Source organism: Lissotriton vulgaris, chromosome 5 (genome assembly GCF_964263255.1).
Source record: "Lissotriton vulgaris chromosome 5, aLisVul1.2, whole genome shotgun sequence".
Lineage (NCBI taxonomy): Eukaryota > Metazoa > Chordata > Amphibia > Caudata > Salamandridae > Lissotriton > Lissotriton vulgaris.
The window spans coordinates 978,461,783-978,477,383 of NC_141693.1; the positions used below are offsets into that span (position 1 = coordinate 978,461,783).

Sequence of the window (15,601 nt, forward strand, 5' to 3'; positions counted from 1 at the left end):
AAGAGAATAGCCCGAGTAGCGTCCGAATTCAGTAGTTACTCTCTCTATTTTGCAGATAGCTTCGATTGGGTCAGATGTAATAACCGCGATGTCATCGGCATAGGCCAATACTTTAGTTTCAAAGTGATAACTAATAACAGGTTTAATAATGTTGCTTTCTAATAATTTCAAAATAAGGGGGTTAATATATAGGGCAAAAAGAAGGGGTGAGCAAGGACACCCCTGCCTAGTGCCCCTGGCAATGTTAATATGTCCAGATAATGACCCTGCTGCTAGAATTTTTGCTTTGGGGCGGAGATACATTGATTTAATAGATTTGATGAATTTAGGGCCGAAATTATTACGTTTCATAACTTACCAAAGAAAGTCCCATGAGACGCGGTCAAAGGCTTTCTCAGCGTCGAGTAGGATCATCGACATTTGTTCCCCCGTGGCAACCATGCATCAAATAAAGCAATTGCCCGACTGGTATGTTCTGTAGTTCCTTTACCAGGAATAAAGCCATGTTGCCACGGGGAGACAAGATGTTCAATGACCCCACTGAGTCTGAGCGCCAATACCTTTGCATACAATTTGGAGTCCGAATTAATCAGGGATATAGGACGATAAGAGGTTAGCTGTTCGGGGGATTTTCCCTTCTTTGGAAAAACGATTATGTTAGCCTCGTCCCAAGAGGCTGGCGGAACACCATTACATTGAATCCCAAGGAATAAATCATGTAAGATAGGACATAGTTGGTGGCTAAGAATCTTAAACAGATCAATCGGTAATTTATCAGGGCCTGCTGCTTTACCAGATGATAATAATGATAAAGCAGCACCCTCCTCTGCTGGTGTGATTTCTTTTTCAAGTTCTTCCTTAGTGGCATCATCTTATAACTTCATAGCCTCAGAATTAGTGAGAAAGTTATCCAGATAATCTATTATATCCTTTTCAGTAGCTGGAGTTTCCTCCGAATAGAGATTCTGGTAATACCTTTGAAATTGATAGTTGATATCTGTCGCGTGGGTATAAGTCTGCCCATTATCTACTATTGAGGAGATATTATTCCTGACATTTTTCTGACGTGTACAAAGTGCCAATTGTCAACCCACTTTCTCCCCACTTTCATAAACTTGTTTCTTGTGTGCTTGATATGTTTGGGCAGCTTTCTGGCTAAGTTTAGTGTTTAATTCGGATTTCAGCACTGCTACCTGCATCATCAAATGCCTGGCTTCTTGTTTTTGTTTATTATCTTGGCAGTATGTTCTTCCTCGGCTTTAGCTAAGGCTGCAATTTTCAGTTCATATTCTTTTGTTAAGATTTTTCCGGCTTTATTTTGGAAGCTAATGGTCTCGCCCCTTAGTGCAGATTTATAGGTATCCCATACAATATTTCTTGACGCGCTAAAGCGATTCATATTAAAAAATTCATCAGTCCAGGTTTTAATATAATTGATGTATTCATTATTAGATAGCAGCTTCCTATCGAAGGACCAAGAACACCTTTGAGCAGGATTGGTATCGTAAGTAGTTAGCAGTACTAGAGGATTATGATCCGAGGTTATTTTAGGTGGTTTGTTTATGTATGAATAAGGTGCTAAGTCCCTGGAAGTAAAGATGTAGTCTATCTGGACATGCTTTTGATGGGGGTGGGAAAAATACGTATAGCCAGGGTCATTGGGATTGTTTTGTACCCATATATCAGTTAAACCCAAACTATGTACCAGACTATTAACAGCGCGATATACCATTGGTTTCCGACCCATGTATTTCTGTTTTGGCGTTTGAGTCGAGAGTGAAGGGAAAAGCGAAATGTTAAAATCGCCACAGAAAATTAACGGGCCTTGTCACATAGCTAACTCTATTTCCAAGATTTCGAATACCGCGGGGTCATCATGATTTGATCCGTAAATGGAGCATATAGTAATTCCATTGGCCAGTTTAACGATTGCCCACCTTCCATGTGCGTCAGATAAAAAGCGTATTCCCTGGCCAAAGCAGGATTTTGCAAAGATTGCTACACCCCTGATATTTGAAGATTGGGATGTTGTTATCAACAGATTATACCCCTTGAGGTTTAATAAGGCTCTTTTACTCCAAGGAATATCTGTCTCCTGAATGCACGAAATATCTACAGGATTTAATGTCATTAATTCCCCCAGTCTAAGGCACTTGTCTCTGTATAAGAGCCCCCCTACATTCCAGGATTGAACACTAAGTTTACCCATAGTTAATGTAGAAAGATTGTCTGATAGCCTTGTTCAAATAATATTCCTTGTCCTGCTGTATCTCCTTTCCCATTGTTTCAAAATTTTTTAACATTGCTCTTGCTAATAGACCTGGTTCATTTTTTATTTTTTCCTCCCCTTCCCCACACCCCCCCCCTTCCCGTTACCCCAAAAATCCCTCCCCAGAACCCTCCCCAAGACCTTCCCCCTTTACCTCTCTCCCCTTTACGTAGGCATTCAGACTCCGCCGTGGTCTGTGTGATGTAATTGCTGTTCTTCTACTGAGCTGCCGCTTCCTGACATGGAGAAAAAAAACTAATAATAAGAATAGAGAATAAAGTTAGAGAAAGAATTATAAACTATGACCAAAGTGACCTCTATATCTTGTCAGACATCAATGTAGTTCTCAGCTCATACCAGCCAGTTGTTACTAAAATATCAACATATATGTTACATAATACAAATCGATCATAATTAAGTGTTGTTCTTTCTTGAGCATATACAAGTTATTACTAGAAATGCTTATGAATTTATCTAAAGTTCATCTAGGATATTTCATCAAGATAGGCTTTTGCTTTCATTTCAGACTGAAAAAACTTTGTCTGACCACCATGGATAATTTTAAGTCTTGCGGGATTGTTCATGAATGCCAGGGCTCCCTTATCTTGGAATGGTTTAATCAGTAGGCGCAACCGCCATCGTCTTTCCACGGTTGCGTGACAAAAATCCGGCCTTGAAAAAAATGAGAAATCACTGAAAGATAATTCGCGATCAGGTCTCACTTTCTCAGCCACCACTTGCCGTAGCACAAAATTTCCGAAATATACTAAGATAGCACGGGGGTACACCCCTGGCTTGGGTGGTAGATTGAACGGGACTCGATGGGCCCGCTGTACTTCCACGTCCCAATTCCAGTTTTGAACTTCAGGCATAGATTCGTTGAGAAGTTTAATAATGAAAGCTCGCATATTCTCCCCCTCCATTTTCTCCAGCGCGCCTAAAATGCGCAAATTATTGCGACGCTGCCTGTTTTCAAAATCCTCATGCTTCCATTTAATATCCATCAGCTCTGCCTCCTGAAGCTTGATTTTCTCAGAATTCTCAGAGGAGTCTTTTTCCGCCGACATCACCCTTCCTTCCATTTCTGTGACTCTTTCGCCTATATGGTTGCAGGTTTTAGAAAGCTTCTTGACAACCCCTTGCATTTTGCACAAAGCTGCCCGAGATCTTTTACTGTCTAGCGCGGTCTCTTCTCTATGAGCTGCTATCGCTTGCAGAATAGTCTCAACCGCCGTGGGAGGTATCTCCGAGATGCCGGAGCTGGCACCGTGTCTGATATCAGAGCGTTCTTTGGCTGGATAACTTTGCATAACTCTAGACCCTGCTTTAGACTTATCTTTAACAGTGTTAGCATTCTGTCTTCCTTTCCCATAGCTATCTTCTGAAGAATAAAGGTGAGGTTCTGACTCCTCGTCTTCCTCCACCTCCTCCGTAGACTCATAGCTCTCTGACCATTCCCCTACAACATCAGCTCCGACCTCTCCGGTCTCGTCAGAAAAAGAGTAAAACTCACTAAGATCTTTTTCACCCTCCGGGATCTGAGCGGTTTGTAACAAGGTTACATTCGGTAATAGCTCATTGATACCTTTGTTTACTGCAGTCTGCTCGGGATACATATGTGGTGATCCAGACAGTAGCTCTTCAGAAGCGACTAAGTGTAAAGTCGGTGTTGTAGCTATAGTCTGGTTTGTAGTTAGTGCTGCATCCACAGTCAAATTAGCCAGCTCACTTTGTACCCCTAAAATGTTTCCACCTGGGCCTGTGAACGACATAGCGCGCCCCTCCTCAGCTTGATTCTCGCTAGTTTCTAGCCCCTCTGCCAACTCACTAGTTTGTATGGGTTCAGAAGTCTCAGAAGTCTCAGTGATAGTCAGGTTATTTGGCATATCCACAGCTATGGGCTGAAGGATGGCGGGAGCATTGAGGGGGTCAGCTGCTCCATTGTTTAAGCCCAGAACGTTGTTTGTCTGAGACGGGGCGAGGACTGAGGGGCCCTCATCCAATATACTGTTCTGACCATCATTCAAAGGTATGGTTAATAGTAACTCAGCCTCAGCCTGAGGACTAACCTGGGCCGATTGTTTCTTCAGCAATAAATCAAGTACAGTCCTCCCCCCAGTAGTACTTAGCTTTCTTCGTGAGGCGAGGACTTCCTGTCTTGGGGTGTTGATCGTGGGCAGTGTTGTTTGTTGTTTTTTGCCTTAGATCTCACTGCCTTGGCTGGTATGCTGTCAGACTCTTCCCCGTCCAATGAACCCTCTCGTTGTTGCCTCTCCACCTCCTTACGAAGTACTCTGGCTGCCTTCGCGACCCGTGCTCTGGCTGCGGCGGCTGAAGCACTTTTCGACGGCATTACTGACAGTTTCGGTGTTCTCGGCGTCTTCTTCCTCAGACACAGCTGCAGCCGGCAGGCGAAGCCACACACCACAAACTCGGAGCTCTGCTGCGCCGGTTGCACCGTTTGACACACCCACCGAAGCACAGTCACCGCAACAGGTGGGAGTCCACTCGATGCGCTGCACGGGGGAGCCACGAATCTCCGTGTAAATCCAGGTGAGTTTGAGTGTTTTTCGTGACTTCCCCTAAACTTGCTACACTGTAGTATCCCCTGTAGCATAGCGTCCAGTTATAAAGTAGCAAAAGGCAAAGCGGGATGCAGATTAGGGCGTAAACTCAGGATCCGATGCACAGTTTCCCTCGGCTTCCACAGTTTTTCTTCAATAAACAGCAAACGGCCATCAGTCTTTAGCTATCAAAGAAGCCCATAGCCATTTATGAACCTCATTCATCAGAAAACGAGCGATAGCGGCTTGGGTCATCCTCGATCATCCTCGGTCATCGCAGTGAAGCAGAGCTAAGCGAAGTGCTGCAAACCGGTCTAAAGTTAGACCGCCATCTTGCCTCCTCTTTTTCCTTTCTCTGGGTATAATTCTTTATATTCAATCAATTACTCTCCCCTCATACTAACTCCATCTCCCTTTCTCACATGGTTATTTCTAACCCCCTATACTCACAACATCTTACTTCAAACTTGTATTCTCTATCGCTGATATCAATGGTTCTATATATATTATATTATACTAATTTCACATTAAAATGTCCCATTGCCATTACAAACATTGGCAAAACCAATAGCTCTAGCTAAACACTTATAAGGTCCCAAAGGCGAGACCTATTGGCTATGCTAATGCCTGTTACTTTAGGGCTTGGAAGATTAAGTGATTTGGCCAGAATCACAAAGTGTTGTGCAAACGTTGGGATTTGAACCCTAATGCCATATCCTTTCTAATCTTTTCTCTGGGCAAGGTGACCTCACATCGATGTCTATGCAAACGACCCCCCCTCCCTCCAGCAGGGCCTAAAAGACACAGAAGGCAAGATGACAACACCTGGTCCTGCAGGTATGGTGCTTCTCTTACTCTTAACCTCTCCATTCCACCATAGACTTTAAGTGATGGTTTGGCTGGGGAGGGGTGAGGAAAAGGACATAGCTGCTACCCCAGGAAGTCGGATATTAAGGTGGCCAAATGGCACAAAATCACCTGAACCCCCCGGAAGCGAGGCCCCTACATATTCACAACTTCAACTCCCTCACCCACCATGGCTTGAATGTATTGGCCCTGTGGGGGAGGGGGTCAGGGGAAAGACAATGATTTAGGGCAGGGTGTGCATCTTATGGGGCTGAGGTGCGAATGGTACACCAGCCAGAGCAATACCTAGCCAGCAACAAGGGTGATTCCGAGACTCACTCCCTCACCTACCCACCCACCAAAGTCTCAGTGCAATTATCTTGCAGGGGAGGGAAGAAGCAGAGGCTGTTCTTGCTCGAGTTTGAAATCCCTTAAAAAACAGAACACAAGAGGGGTTCGGCAAAACAGGAACAGTTTATTTAATAAACATTATGGCCGGGAGAACAGTTACAGAGACGGTCTGTGTCCTTCTTCTATACAAATCAAGAAGTGTTATAAAAGTTTCTGGTATACAATATATGGAGAGGAATGTGGGTTGCTGGCTTAGGGTCATAAATTAATTGTCGAATGGTTACCACAGGTGGGTCTCGACCGTGCGAGGACACATTGTGGCCAGTGGATGATGTGTCCAGATGTCCAGCATGGGGAACGCGTGATCACTGTGTGTGCTAGGTCCTGATTGGCTATGTGTTCCTAACTCATGTGGCATTTGACTTTTTATGGTGTTTTTAGGTGCACATACCCCCTCCATCCATGTGTGCTTTATTGGGGCAATGTCCCTTGACCATTGTAATGTTGCTACACCTCTCTGTGGGATCGATCAATAGTGCCCTGCCCAAGTGTTTGCCTGCCAGCTAAGCACACTCTCACCTTTGACCTATAATTCAGCAATCAAAGGCCTAAGTCTCAGGGCCTGCTTGACAACATATTTGCGAGTCAAGGTTGATGTGGAGTACACAATGGCCATTCTGTTAATGAACACAAAATTTAATTTTTAAAATCGATGAATGCATCGACTTCCATATCAACAATATTTAAAAATAACCACCCCACATGTTACCTTTGGGAACCGGCCAATCGCCCAATACCCATTTGTTCACCTTCTCAATCCGACCCTGTGCCTGGCCATCAAATACTCTCCTCCCCCGTGGCTATGGCCTGCGCTGTACCCTCTTTGACGGGACTCTGGTGCTTGTGCATACTTTTGCTTTTCAGTTACTCTAAGATGACCCTAAATCGTGACATTCCACAGGTTGGAAACGCTTTCAAAATGAGGAGATACAACAGAACTCTCAAATTTCAAAGGACTAGTATCTGTGAGAGCTTATCCAAGCCAAGATTATGCTTTGCATTCTGAGAAATGTACTCCTGTTCATCACACTGTAAATCCATCAATTTGTTTCCCAGAATGCAAAATCCTGGAATAGATGAGCTGCTCACACACGAATATGGAATAGCTGTTATATAAAAACATTTAAAAGATAGAATGATAGCCAGAGGTGTTGCTTGGTCAGTAAGATTGGGGTTGTGTGAGCTTCAGAATGCCCAACAATCACTCTGGTATATAAGGTTGAAATACATTATATGACAAGGAGGCCACATGAAAGGGGTTAAAGGGGCAATGGAAAGGGGGACAAATACGAATTGGTAGAGGTACCAAATGGGAGAAAACCCAATATATTGTCAAATAAGCAACATTTTTGAAGACCTTCAAAAGAGAAAGTAAGAGAGCGTGTGTGCTTTTTTGTCTCTGTGTGTTTAAAAATTGCTGTCAAAATCCAACAGATACCCAGGGCTTTTAGTGGGCCAGGTCTCGCCGGTGCTGAGCACCGGCAATTTTTTAAAGGTGGCCTCGAAACGGGTCTCTATCGGGCTCTGTTTTGTGCCCTGGCACAGGCGGTCCATTTTTTTCCGGACTGTAGTGCCAACAAGCACATCATGTGCGCATGCTCACACTGCTCACTTCTCACTAGTGGAGAAGTTATGGCGTGAGGTCATGCCAGGTGAGTGTGTAAGGGAAGGGAAATGCTTTAAAGAGAGTCATTTTCTCTCTGGATTACCTTTCTCTTTTTGAAACTCAGGAGCAGCAACATTGTCGTGGTGTCACCAGGACTTTAAGTGGAAGCTTTTTCAATATTATCTACAAGCCATAGTTGCTGATTATTTATCTAATGCAACTAACAACCATTGACAAAACCAATAGTCCTGACGTATTGTAGGTATAATGTTACTTGTTGTATCATATATCTGAATGCAATGACAGAAACAGCAAAATACAAGTCTGGTGACACACTATTCTAAGCACAGATTTTTAGCTTTTGTGTTTTAAAGCCACGCCCTTAATTACATTGACCACGCCCCTTTGAGAAACCCCCCCAGTTTTTTCCTCCCACTTAAAGCCCTGCAGATACCTCACCATAATCGACTGAAAGCACTTGTACCCACCTAGGGGGAAGATTTACAAGCCCCTTATGGCACATTTGCGCTGCCGTTGTGTCACTTTTGTGACGCAGTGGCGGCGTAAAGCCAGCGCCATGCTGCAGGGTGTTTACAACGTGACGCATCTAGGGAGATGCGTCATGTTGTAAAGCCCTCCACCACATGTGGGCATTCCGGCGCAGGAGGGGGCGTTCCGGCGAAGGAACGCCTCCTAAAAGTGGCTGAGTGAAATCTACAAAATTTCACTCAGTCACTTTTACGGCCATGCTGCGTCAAAACCCTGTGCCTGCTTGAAGCAGGCGTAAGGATTGACGCAGCATGTTAGGCATAGGGGCACCCCGAGCATAACTGGAGCTGCGTCGCGCTTGCGACGCAACTCCAGCAATGCGTCACCTTTAAGGCAGCAGGTGCGTCACGCATCTGTCTATTCTTGCCCCATGATGCGCCGCATTGTAAATGCGGCGCATCCTTGGTGGCGCAAGAGGTGTCTGCCGTGACGCACAATAACTGGTGCATCCCTGCTGATATGCAGGGATGCTGCAGTTTTGTAAATCTGCCCCCTAGTATCCAGAAAAGACATGTCTCGGGAGGGGGGGGGGGAGTTGTAACACCCCTCTAGAACCTACGCCCCATTTATAGCCGCCTTAAGCCCCATGTGTGACGCCTTTAACCAGAGTTGACTTAAATGCTAACAGCACTTTGCATGCTCTTTTTTTAACCTACTTTATAATGTTTGAACCTGACCTACAAGTTATAATTAAACATGCTGCAGTCTACGACATTTGGACTGGTTGAGGACGTTACATGTGATATGGAAACGACTGGAAGCTGTCCTAAGTTACTGAGTGCAGACATACTCTCGGCAGATGTGCGCACATGAAATGTGTTTTGTCTGAGTCCTTTGTGTGCTGGCACTTTCCATGAAAGCTTTATCTGTTTAACAGAATTCCCAGGTCAGTATCCCGGGGGCTTTAGGACCCCGCAGTACCACGTCCGGAGAAGGACTATAATCTTTTCCATTGTAATGAGAAAAACTGTAAAATATTGACATGTAAAGATTTAACAGGCCTGCTTTATTTCACTAACGAACCCAAAGCCTCCTTGTAGCCAACACGGACAATTTGCTCATTTATTGCAACGGTCAACGGGTTTTCCTTGCCAAGGGAAAAAAAAGTTTGTGAAAGACAGACTAGATCATCGGCAGCCTGTTCAGGAGGGGTGTAGAGTTAACTCCATGCAGGAAACCTTTCACATCCTGCGTCCCGGCCTCTCGGTTACTATATAATGATGGTGCCGCGCGCTCTCGCCAGCTGATGCAAGTTACATTTCTCTCAGGATAAGATGTCCAGGGGCCCGAAGGCAGCGGTACCCTGCCCTCATCTATGCCCGCGGGTCCTCCTGCTGCTCAGCCTCGGCTGTGCCATGGCAGTCAGAGCTGAAGGTAAGCCTCCGCCGCTCCCTCTGTCTTCGGGTGCTTTGTGTCGCTGCTCAAGGCTTCGCAGCGCTTTGCGCGTTTTATCCTGTGCCCGGTGTTCTGTCGGTGTTTGCATAACCGGACACGGTATAACCGAACTGCTTCCTGGATGGTTTCTGTACTTGCTCAAACTTTCCGCGTTTGAAACGTCCCACTGCTCCGCTTTGTTCGGGCTGCCACTGGTTAACGGGGCTCTCCTGACAGCGGGGCTGCCGCTCGGGCTGGGAGGGCGGGAGGGAGTGTGACACGCTCCGAGCCGGCACAGCTGAACTACAGGGCAGGCTCCAAAAGTTATGAGCACCGCTGTGTTCAAAGGACAGGCGAGGCAGTTGATGTCTGTTCTGCACCACCGAGCATCCATCTGAATCCGGTCCGCATTGCACACACCACAGGGGCGCAACACTGTCATTATATTAGCATTGGTTACTAGAGCTCCCAGGCTTCTACCTTCCATGCCCGAGCATGAAAGGTTCAGTTTTGTGTTGCATGCTGGCATTTGTAGTCCGGTTGTTAAAGCAGGATGATGCTGGGGCTTATTTACATGGCCCTTGCGCCGCCCGTATGTCACTTTTTCCCCATATTAAGTGACACACGGGTGGCGCAGCGAGCTTGTAAATACGCCCCGCCGAGTTGAAGGATAATATCTGGCAGGGATGAGGCACTCAGGAGTGGAAGTGCGAAACTTTACATTTGTGTACCTGACCCACCAGCATTACTAACGCAGAACATCCAAGCGCGGATGTAAAGGTCTTTCGTTTAACTCCCTAGCCCAGCCCCTCGTGTTTGGCACCTGAGAGTTCGTTTAATTGGATGCTAAAGGCGCCTGGGCTGCCCATGTGAAGTGCTTTGCTGTATTTGTGAATGTCAACCTAACGTACGCTTTACCGTGCATTTTAGTTGTCCACTTTGAAAAGTTAAGCAACAAATGTTCGTGTTTCATTGAATTTTCTAGACGTAGACCAAAAATGTGCCGGCAAGGCTAAACTGCACTGTCCAATGACGTTTATGTTCTGCAAGGCTCGTCCCGCTGGGGGGCGCTATGCACGAGTTTATTTGCCATGATTATCGGGGAAATGTGCAAATAGCCTTGATACTATGTACCGATAACTACAGAAGTTTTCAGATCGCAGCTGTGCATGACATTTCTGCTTGTCGGTGGGTGGGTGGGTGGGTGGGTTGGTGACGGGGTGACAGGAGCGTTACTCTTGCTGATACATGCACGTGTCTGGCTTTTATTTCCAACTGAAGTTATCCCACACCAGCGGCTTGTTCAGTGACCACTGCATAGTTGTCAAGTGGACCCAACCATGTCATTCATGCGCGACACCCCCAGTCAGTCCTGACTTTTGCATCTACAGCACTTTTCATCCTTGGAAGGAGTGTACAGGGCAGGGCGTAGCTTGGCCAGTAAGGTTGTGGGAGGGGGTAAGCTTTTAATTTCCCAATAATCACGCTGGCATATCGTGGTAAAAATACATTATTTGAGGAGCAGAGGGGGTTGGCAGGGGGTGTCTTAAGGAGCAGTGGGAAGGGATAGCAGTGCCGATTGTTAGTTACTTAAAAGGCAATATGTTGTAAAATAACCAACAGATGCAGTTTTGAGAACTTCAAGTGTGTGTGTGTTTTTTTTTCTTTTCTGTGTGCAACTAAAAACCCTGATGAAACTTAACCGAAAGCACCAGTACCCAACTATTTACTAGAGAATTTATTACATTGGGGGGGGGGGGGTTAATACCCCTCTGAAGCTACGCCCGTGGTTGTGTATATGGATTTCAAAGGCCTTATCACGCAAAATACCCAAGTGTCAAAAGTATTTGACAGTTGGCCCCAGCTCACCAGGCCTGGCGTTCTAACCAATAGCAGGTTGGATTGCGGGGCTTGTACCTCCGGATGTAGCCTGCGAAGAGTTGTGTCCTAGAAAGTCAGGAATGGGTGGAGGCGCCACTCGTCACATGAGGGCACTTGCTGACCATGTAACCAGTCTAAGCGAGCTGCAGGTATAAGGCCTGGCATGGCACACCCGATCATGTGGAAGTGCTACTATTACTTTAAAGCAAGCAGATTCTTGTTACTTTCAAAGTACTGCAGAATGATACTTTGTGTTCACCCCAGGAGGAAATCTGCACCTAAGTGGAGCAGTGTGGTAAACCTTAAGTAAAAAACCTAGGCCTGGCAACTGAACAAATCAGGCATCCAGGGACTGCTTAAGTCACATGAAATGCTGTAACCTGCCAAACCAATCGGTGACTGTCAGTACAGGGCACGTGCCAGTGCAACACGAGGTGGAAGTAGGACTCTGGAGGAAGTTACTGTAGCCGTCTTCTTTGTGTATGCTGCAGCTCCTCTTGCCCCAGTATGCAGCTGCCTGGGGAGGGCAGTAGGAGGGAGACCTTGACCATGCACTAGTTTATTTGTTGTGCACTTCTCGTGAGATGCTGTACATACGAAGTCCACACGGATGGACGGATGGATGGATAGATGGAAGTGTGTGGGTACTTCTAAGATGAGAGCCTAACCTAGAGCAAGCGAGCACTAAAAAACGCAGGGGGGGGGAGAAAGAAGCTAGTGCAACTTAGCTGTGCAAGGGTGTGTGGGGATGCTCTTTAGGAATCATCCGGGGAGTGTGCACCAATGGTGTGTCTGATTACATTCAGCGGGGGTGGGGGGGGGCATTGGCACTAGTTATTGGGTGGCCTACTGGCAGGGCTTTAAGTGGGCCGGGTCTCTCCGGGTCTGAGCACCGGCAGTTTTTTAAGGAGGCCTCGAAACGGGTCTCTATCGGGCTCTGTTTTGTGCCCTGGCACAGGTGGTCCATTTTGTTTCGAGCGTTATAGGGGAAGGGAAATCCTTTTATAGAGAGTCATTTTCTCTCTGGATTTCTCTTTTTTCGGAAATCAGGAGCAGCAACATTGTCGTGGTGTCACCAGGGGATGTATGACGTTACAACGCATACTTTTACTCCGCATACCATTACAACGCGGTATTTACAACGCATACCGTTACAACGCATAGCGCTTTGAGGTGCTGGATAGTGGTAAGTATAATTTACTATTCTAACTCCAGTCCCCGTGGACCCTAGGGAAGGTGTTGGATAGTAAATTATACTTATTCCCTATCCTAGAGCGCCCCCCAGCGCAATGCGTTGTAATGGTATGCGTTGTAATGCCTGCGTTGTAGTGGTAGTGCGTTGTAAAAAATGCGTTGTAACAGGTGTATACCGTCACCAGGGCTATAAGTGGAAGGGTTTTCAATATTTATGCAAGCCATAGCTGCTGCTTATTTATCTTATGCAACTAACACCCATTGACAAAGCCAATGGTCCTGACTTTTGTAGGTATGATGTTACTTGTGGTATTATATATCTGGATGCAGTGATAGAAACAGAAAAATACAAGTCGGGCGGCACACTATGCTAGGTACAGATTTTTAGGTTGAGTGTTTTTAAGCCACGCCCTTAATTACTTTGGCCACACCCCCTTGAGTGACCCCCCAGTTTTTTCAGGCCACTTAAAGCCCTGCCTACTGGCCTTGTGATTACAGCAGCATTCACTTGTCAATTTGACATTGACCATGCACTACTAAAGAAAATACAGCATGGCGGACCATTATGCCGCGCACAAAGGGATTTCAGGATCCCGTCAGTACGGCAGCAGCCTATTGAGTGACCCAGCATAAAAACCAAGCACAGATCGAAATGCATGACTACCTTTGAGGTTCATCAGTCTGGTTCTCTTACAGTTCCTTTATCTTTTAAAAATTACTTAAAATGGTGGTGAAGGTCCTTTCTTTCAAACTTGGCCTTGGTGCTTGCCAGGCTGGAGATAACTATCCATTGGAAGGTGGCTAGGCACCCCAGGGTTGAGAAATGGAAGGAGAAGCTGATTCGGTGGGCGGGCTAGGAGAGCGCAGAGTTGCATGGAGAAGGGAGAAAAGGGAGAGGATCAATTGACAGAGCACAAGCATGGGATCATTTATTAGATTGACTAAAATATCCTGATATGGGGGGGAAGAAAACATGTAAAAGCAACATAAGTGACTTCTGAAACTATAGGCTAGGAATAGAGTATACATAGGTTCAGATATGAGAAGTGCTTTGTAAAGCAGGAACTGGGATTGGAGGCTACGGCGGTAGCACAGTGATATGTGTTAGGAACTGGACGTTTGGGGTGGTGGGGGTAATGTGTAAATCACTGTAATGTTTGTTTAACTTATTATTAATTATTATTATTATTATAATTGGTATTAAAAAAATCTGGTTTTATTTAAAAAAATCTATCTTTTTAAAGATGGATTTGATTATTTTTCAAAGAAAAGCTCTCTAAACATGTCATCCACGCTTAAGGTGAACTCCAACTTATTTTCCCCTCTAATGTGCCATTTCACTGATAGCTTTCTCTGCTCTCAATTCTCTTTCTCTCTAACTAAATTGATCACGTGGTCCTGGAAGATACACACTATAACTGGGAGTGTGCAAGATTTATAGGTAAGGGTCCCAAGATATCTTCCAATTAGTTAGCATTTTCCCGCGTTTTAGGCCTGAATGCACCCTATTGCTGAGGGATGGAAATAAGAACACTAGCAGAGTGAATTGCATACTTCCCAACTATGAGGTGTGGTAGACGCATGTTTTTAAATGTTGGTTTACTTTACTGTATGAATGCTGGGTTTTCTATGAAAATTCTAAGAAATATGACCAGTGGCTAACGAATTACATACAATTTTGCTGATTTGAGAATTATTTTTCTTTAATTCTGTTTTTAGAGCCTTCACTTTTTTTTGTCTGTTATTTCTACGTCTGATTTCAGAGGCTGTTTAACTGTAATGTTGTTATTTAACCAGATAGTAAAGTATGTACTTACTTACAATTAAATTCTTAACTAGGAGAAGGGATGTCTTTGTTTCTGAAAGCTAGGTTCCGCAAAGAGCCTAGACACATTTCACCCTTGCAAGATTTGTTTTTGTTTTGTGTCATTTTTTAGCTCTTGCTTAGTGCTTACAGACAACTTTTAGGTGTCTGTTGTCAAAGTCCTAGTGTAGACAATACAAATATGCAAAGTGGCCTTTCGGTCAATTGTTGCCAAACCATTGGCTGGATTTGCTGACAGTAATTTGCTTGCGTTTTAGGTCCCATCTGAGACTGTGAATGAGCTGCATACGCTCTTGCTTGTGGGAGACATTGTAGACAAGGGGCTGGCAGCCTGCCCATTACTTAGCATTTGTTGGCCTCACTGTCACTCTTATTTACTGATTTCTAATTGGCCAGAGCATGCTGGCTTCACTTCCTCTCCACGTGTCATTATGCATGACCCATGTACACATACTCAACTTTTTTTATTTTTGCCAATATAGTTCATCATTGGCAACCAATTAATATTTTTCCTTTTTGAAATTGTGGAATATCCTCCACAAAAAGCATTGCCAAATTCAAGACAAGACCTATTGACCTTGCCACTGCTTGTTAACATTCTGAAATTATATGCAGATCATGATGTGCAATGATCAGGAGTTAATGGACCTTTCATCTTAACTGATATATGTCTTATAAAAATATGCCAGCAAAACGGGTCAGTGAGTTAAACACTCACTGCTGACATCTGTTTGATCCAACAACAACAGTTGACGGACAGAATGCAGAACAATGTCATACATTCACCCCAGTACAGAGATCTGGGCCTAAATCCATTGTTTTTTTGCACTCTACTCCACACCACCCGAGTTCAGACATGGCCATATGCAAATCAGCCTTGACCCTGTGCCTCATGGGAACAGTCCAGCCCGAACTGCCAAGACATCTGTTTGATCAGCACTTTGGAGTTAAGCTCCGATTAAGGCCAACTCAGTCTTTTATCCTCCGAAGTCTGTATATTTGGTAATAGTAACAACGGTAGCGGCAACGAGCCTTTCGATTGGACAAAAATGTGTAATTAAGCATTTTTTTAAACCAGTAGT

The 15,601-nt window shown here is 45.0% G+C and overlaps 1 pseudogene across 1 annotated transcript in view; it reads left to right on the top strand.

The window, feature by feature from the left end:
* The first annotated feature begins 5,648 nt into the window (after positions 1-5,648).
* The window catches only part of LOC147711847 (uncharacterized), a 493,283-nt pseudogene continuing 483,330 nt past the window's right edge, over positions 5,649-15,601 (top strand). The window contains exons 1-2 of the transcript XR_015295586.1: positions 5,649-5,670; positions 9,286-9,619. The product of XR_015295586.1 is annotated as an uncharacterized LOC147711847 (transcript). The remainder of the gene's footprint in view (positions 5,671-9,285; positions 9,620-15,601) is intronic.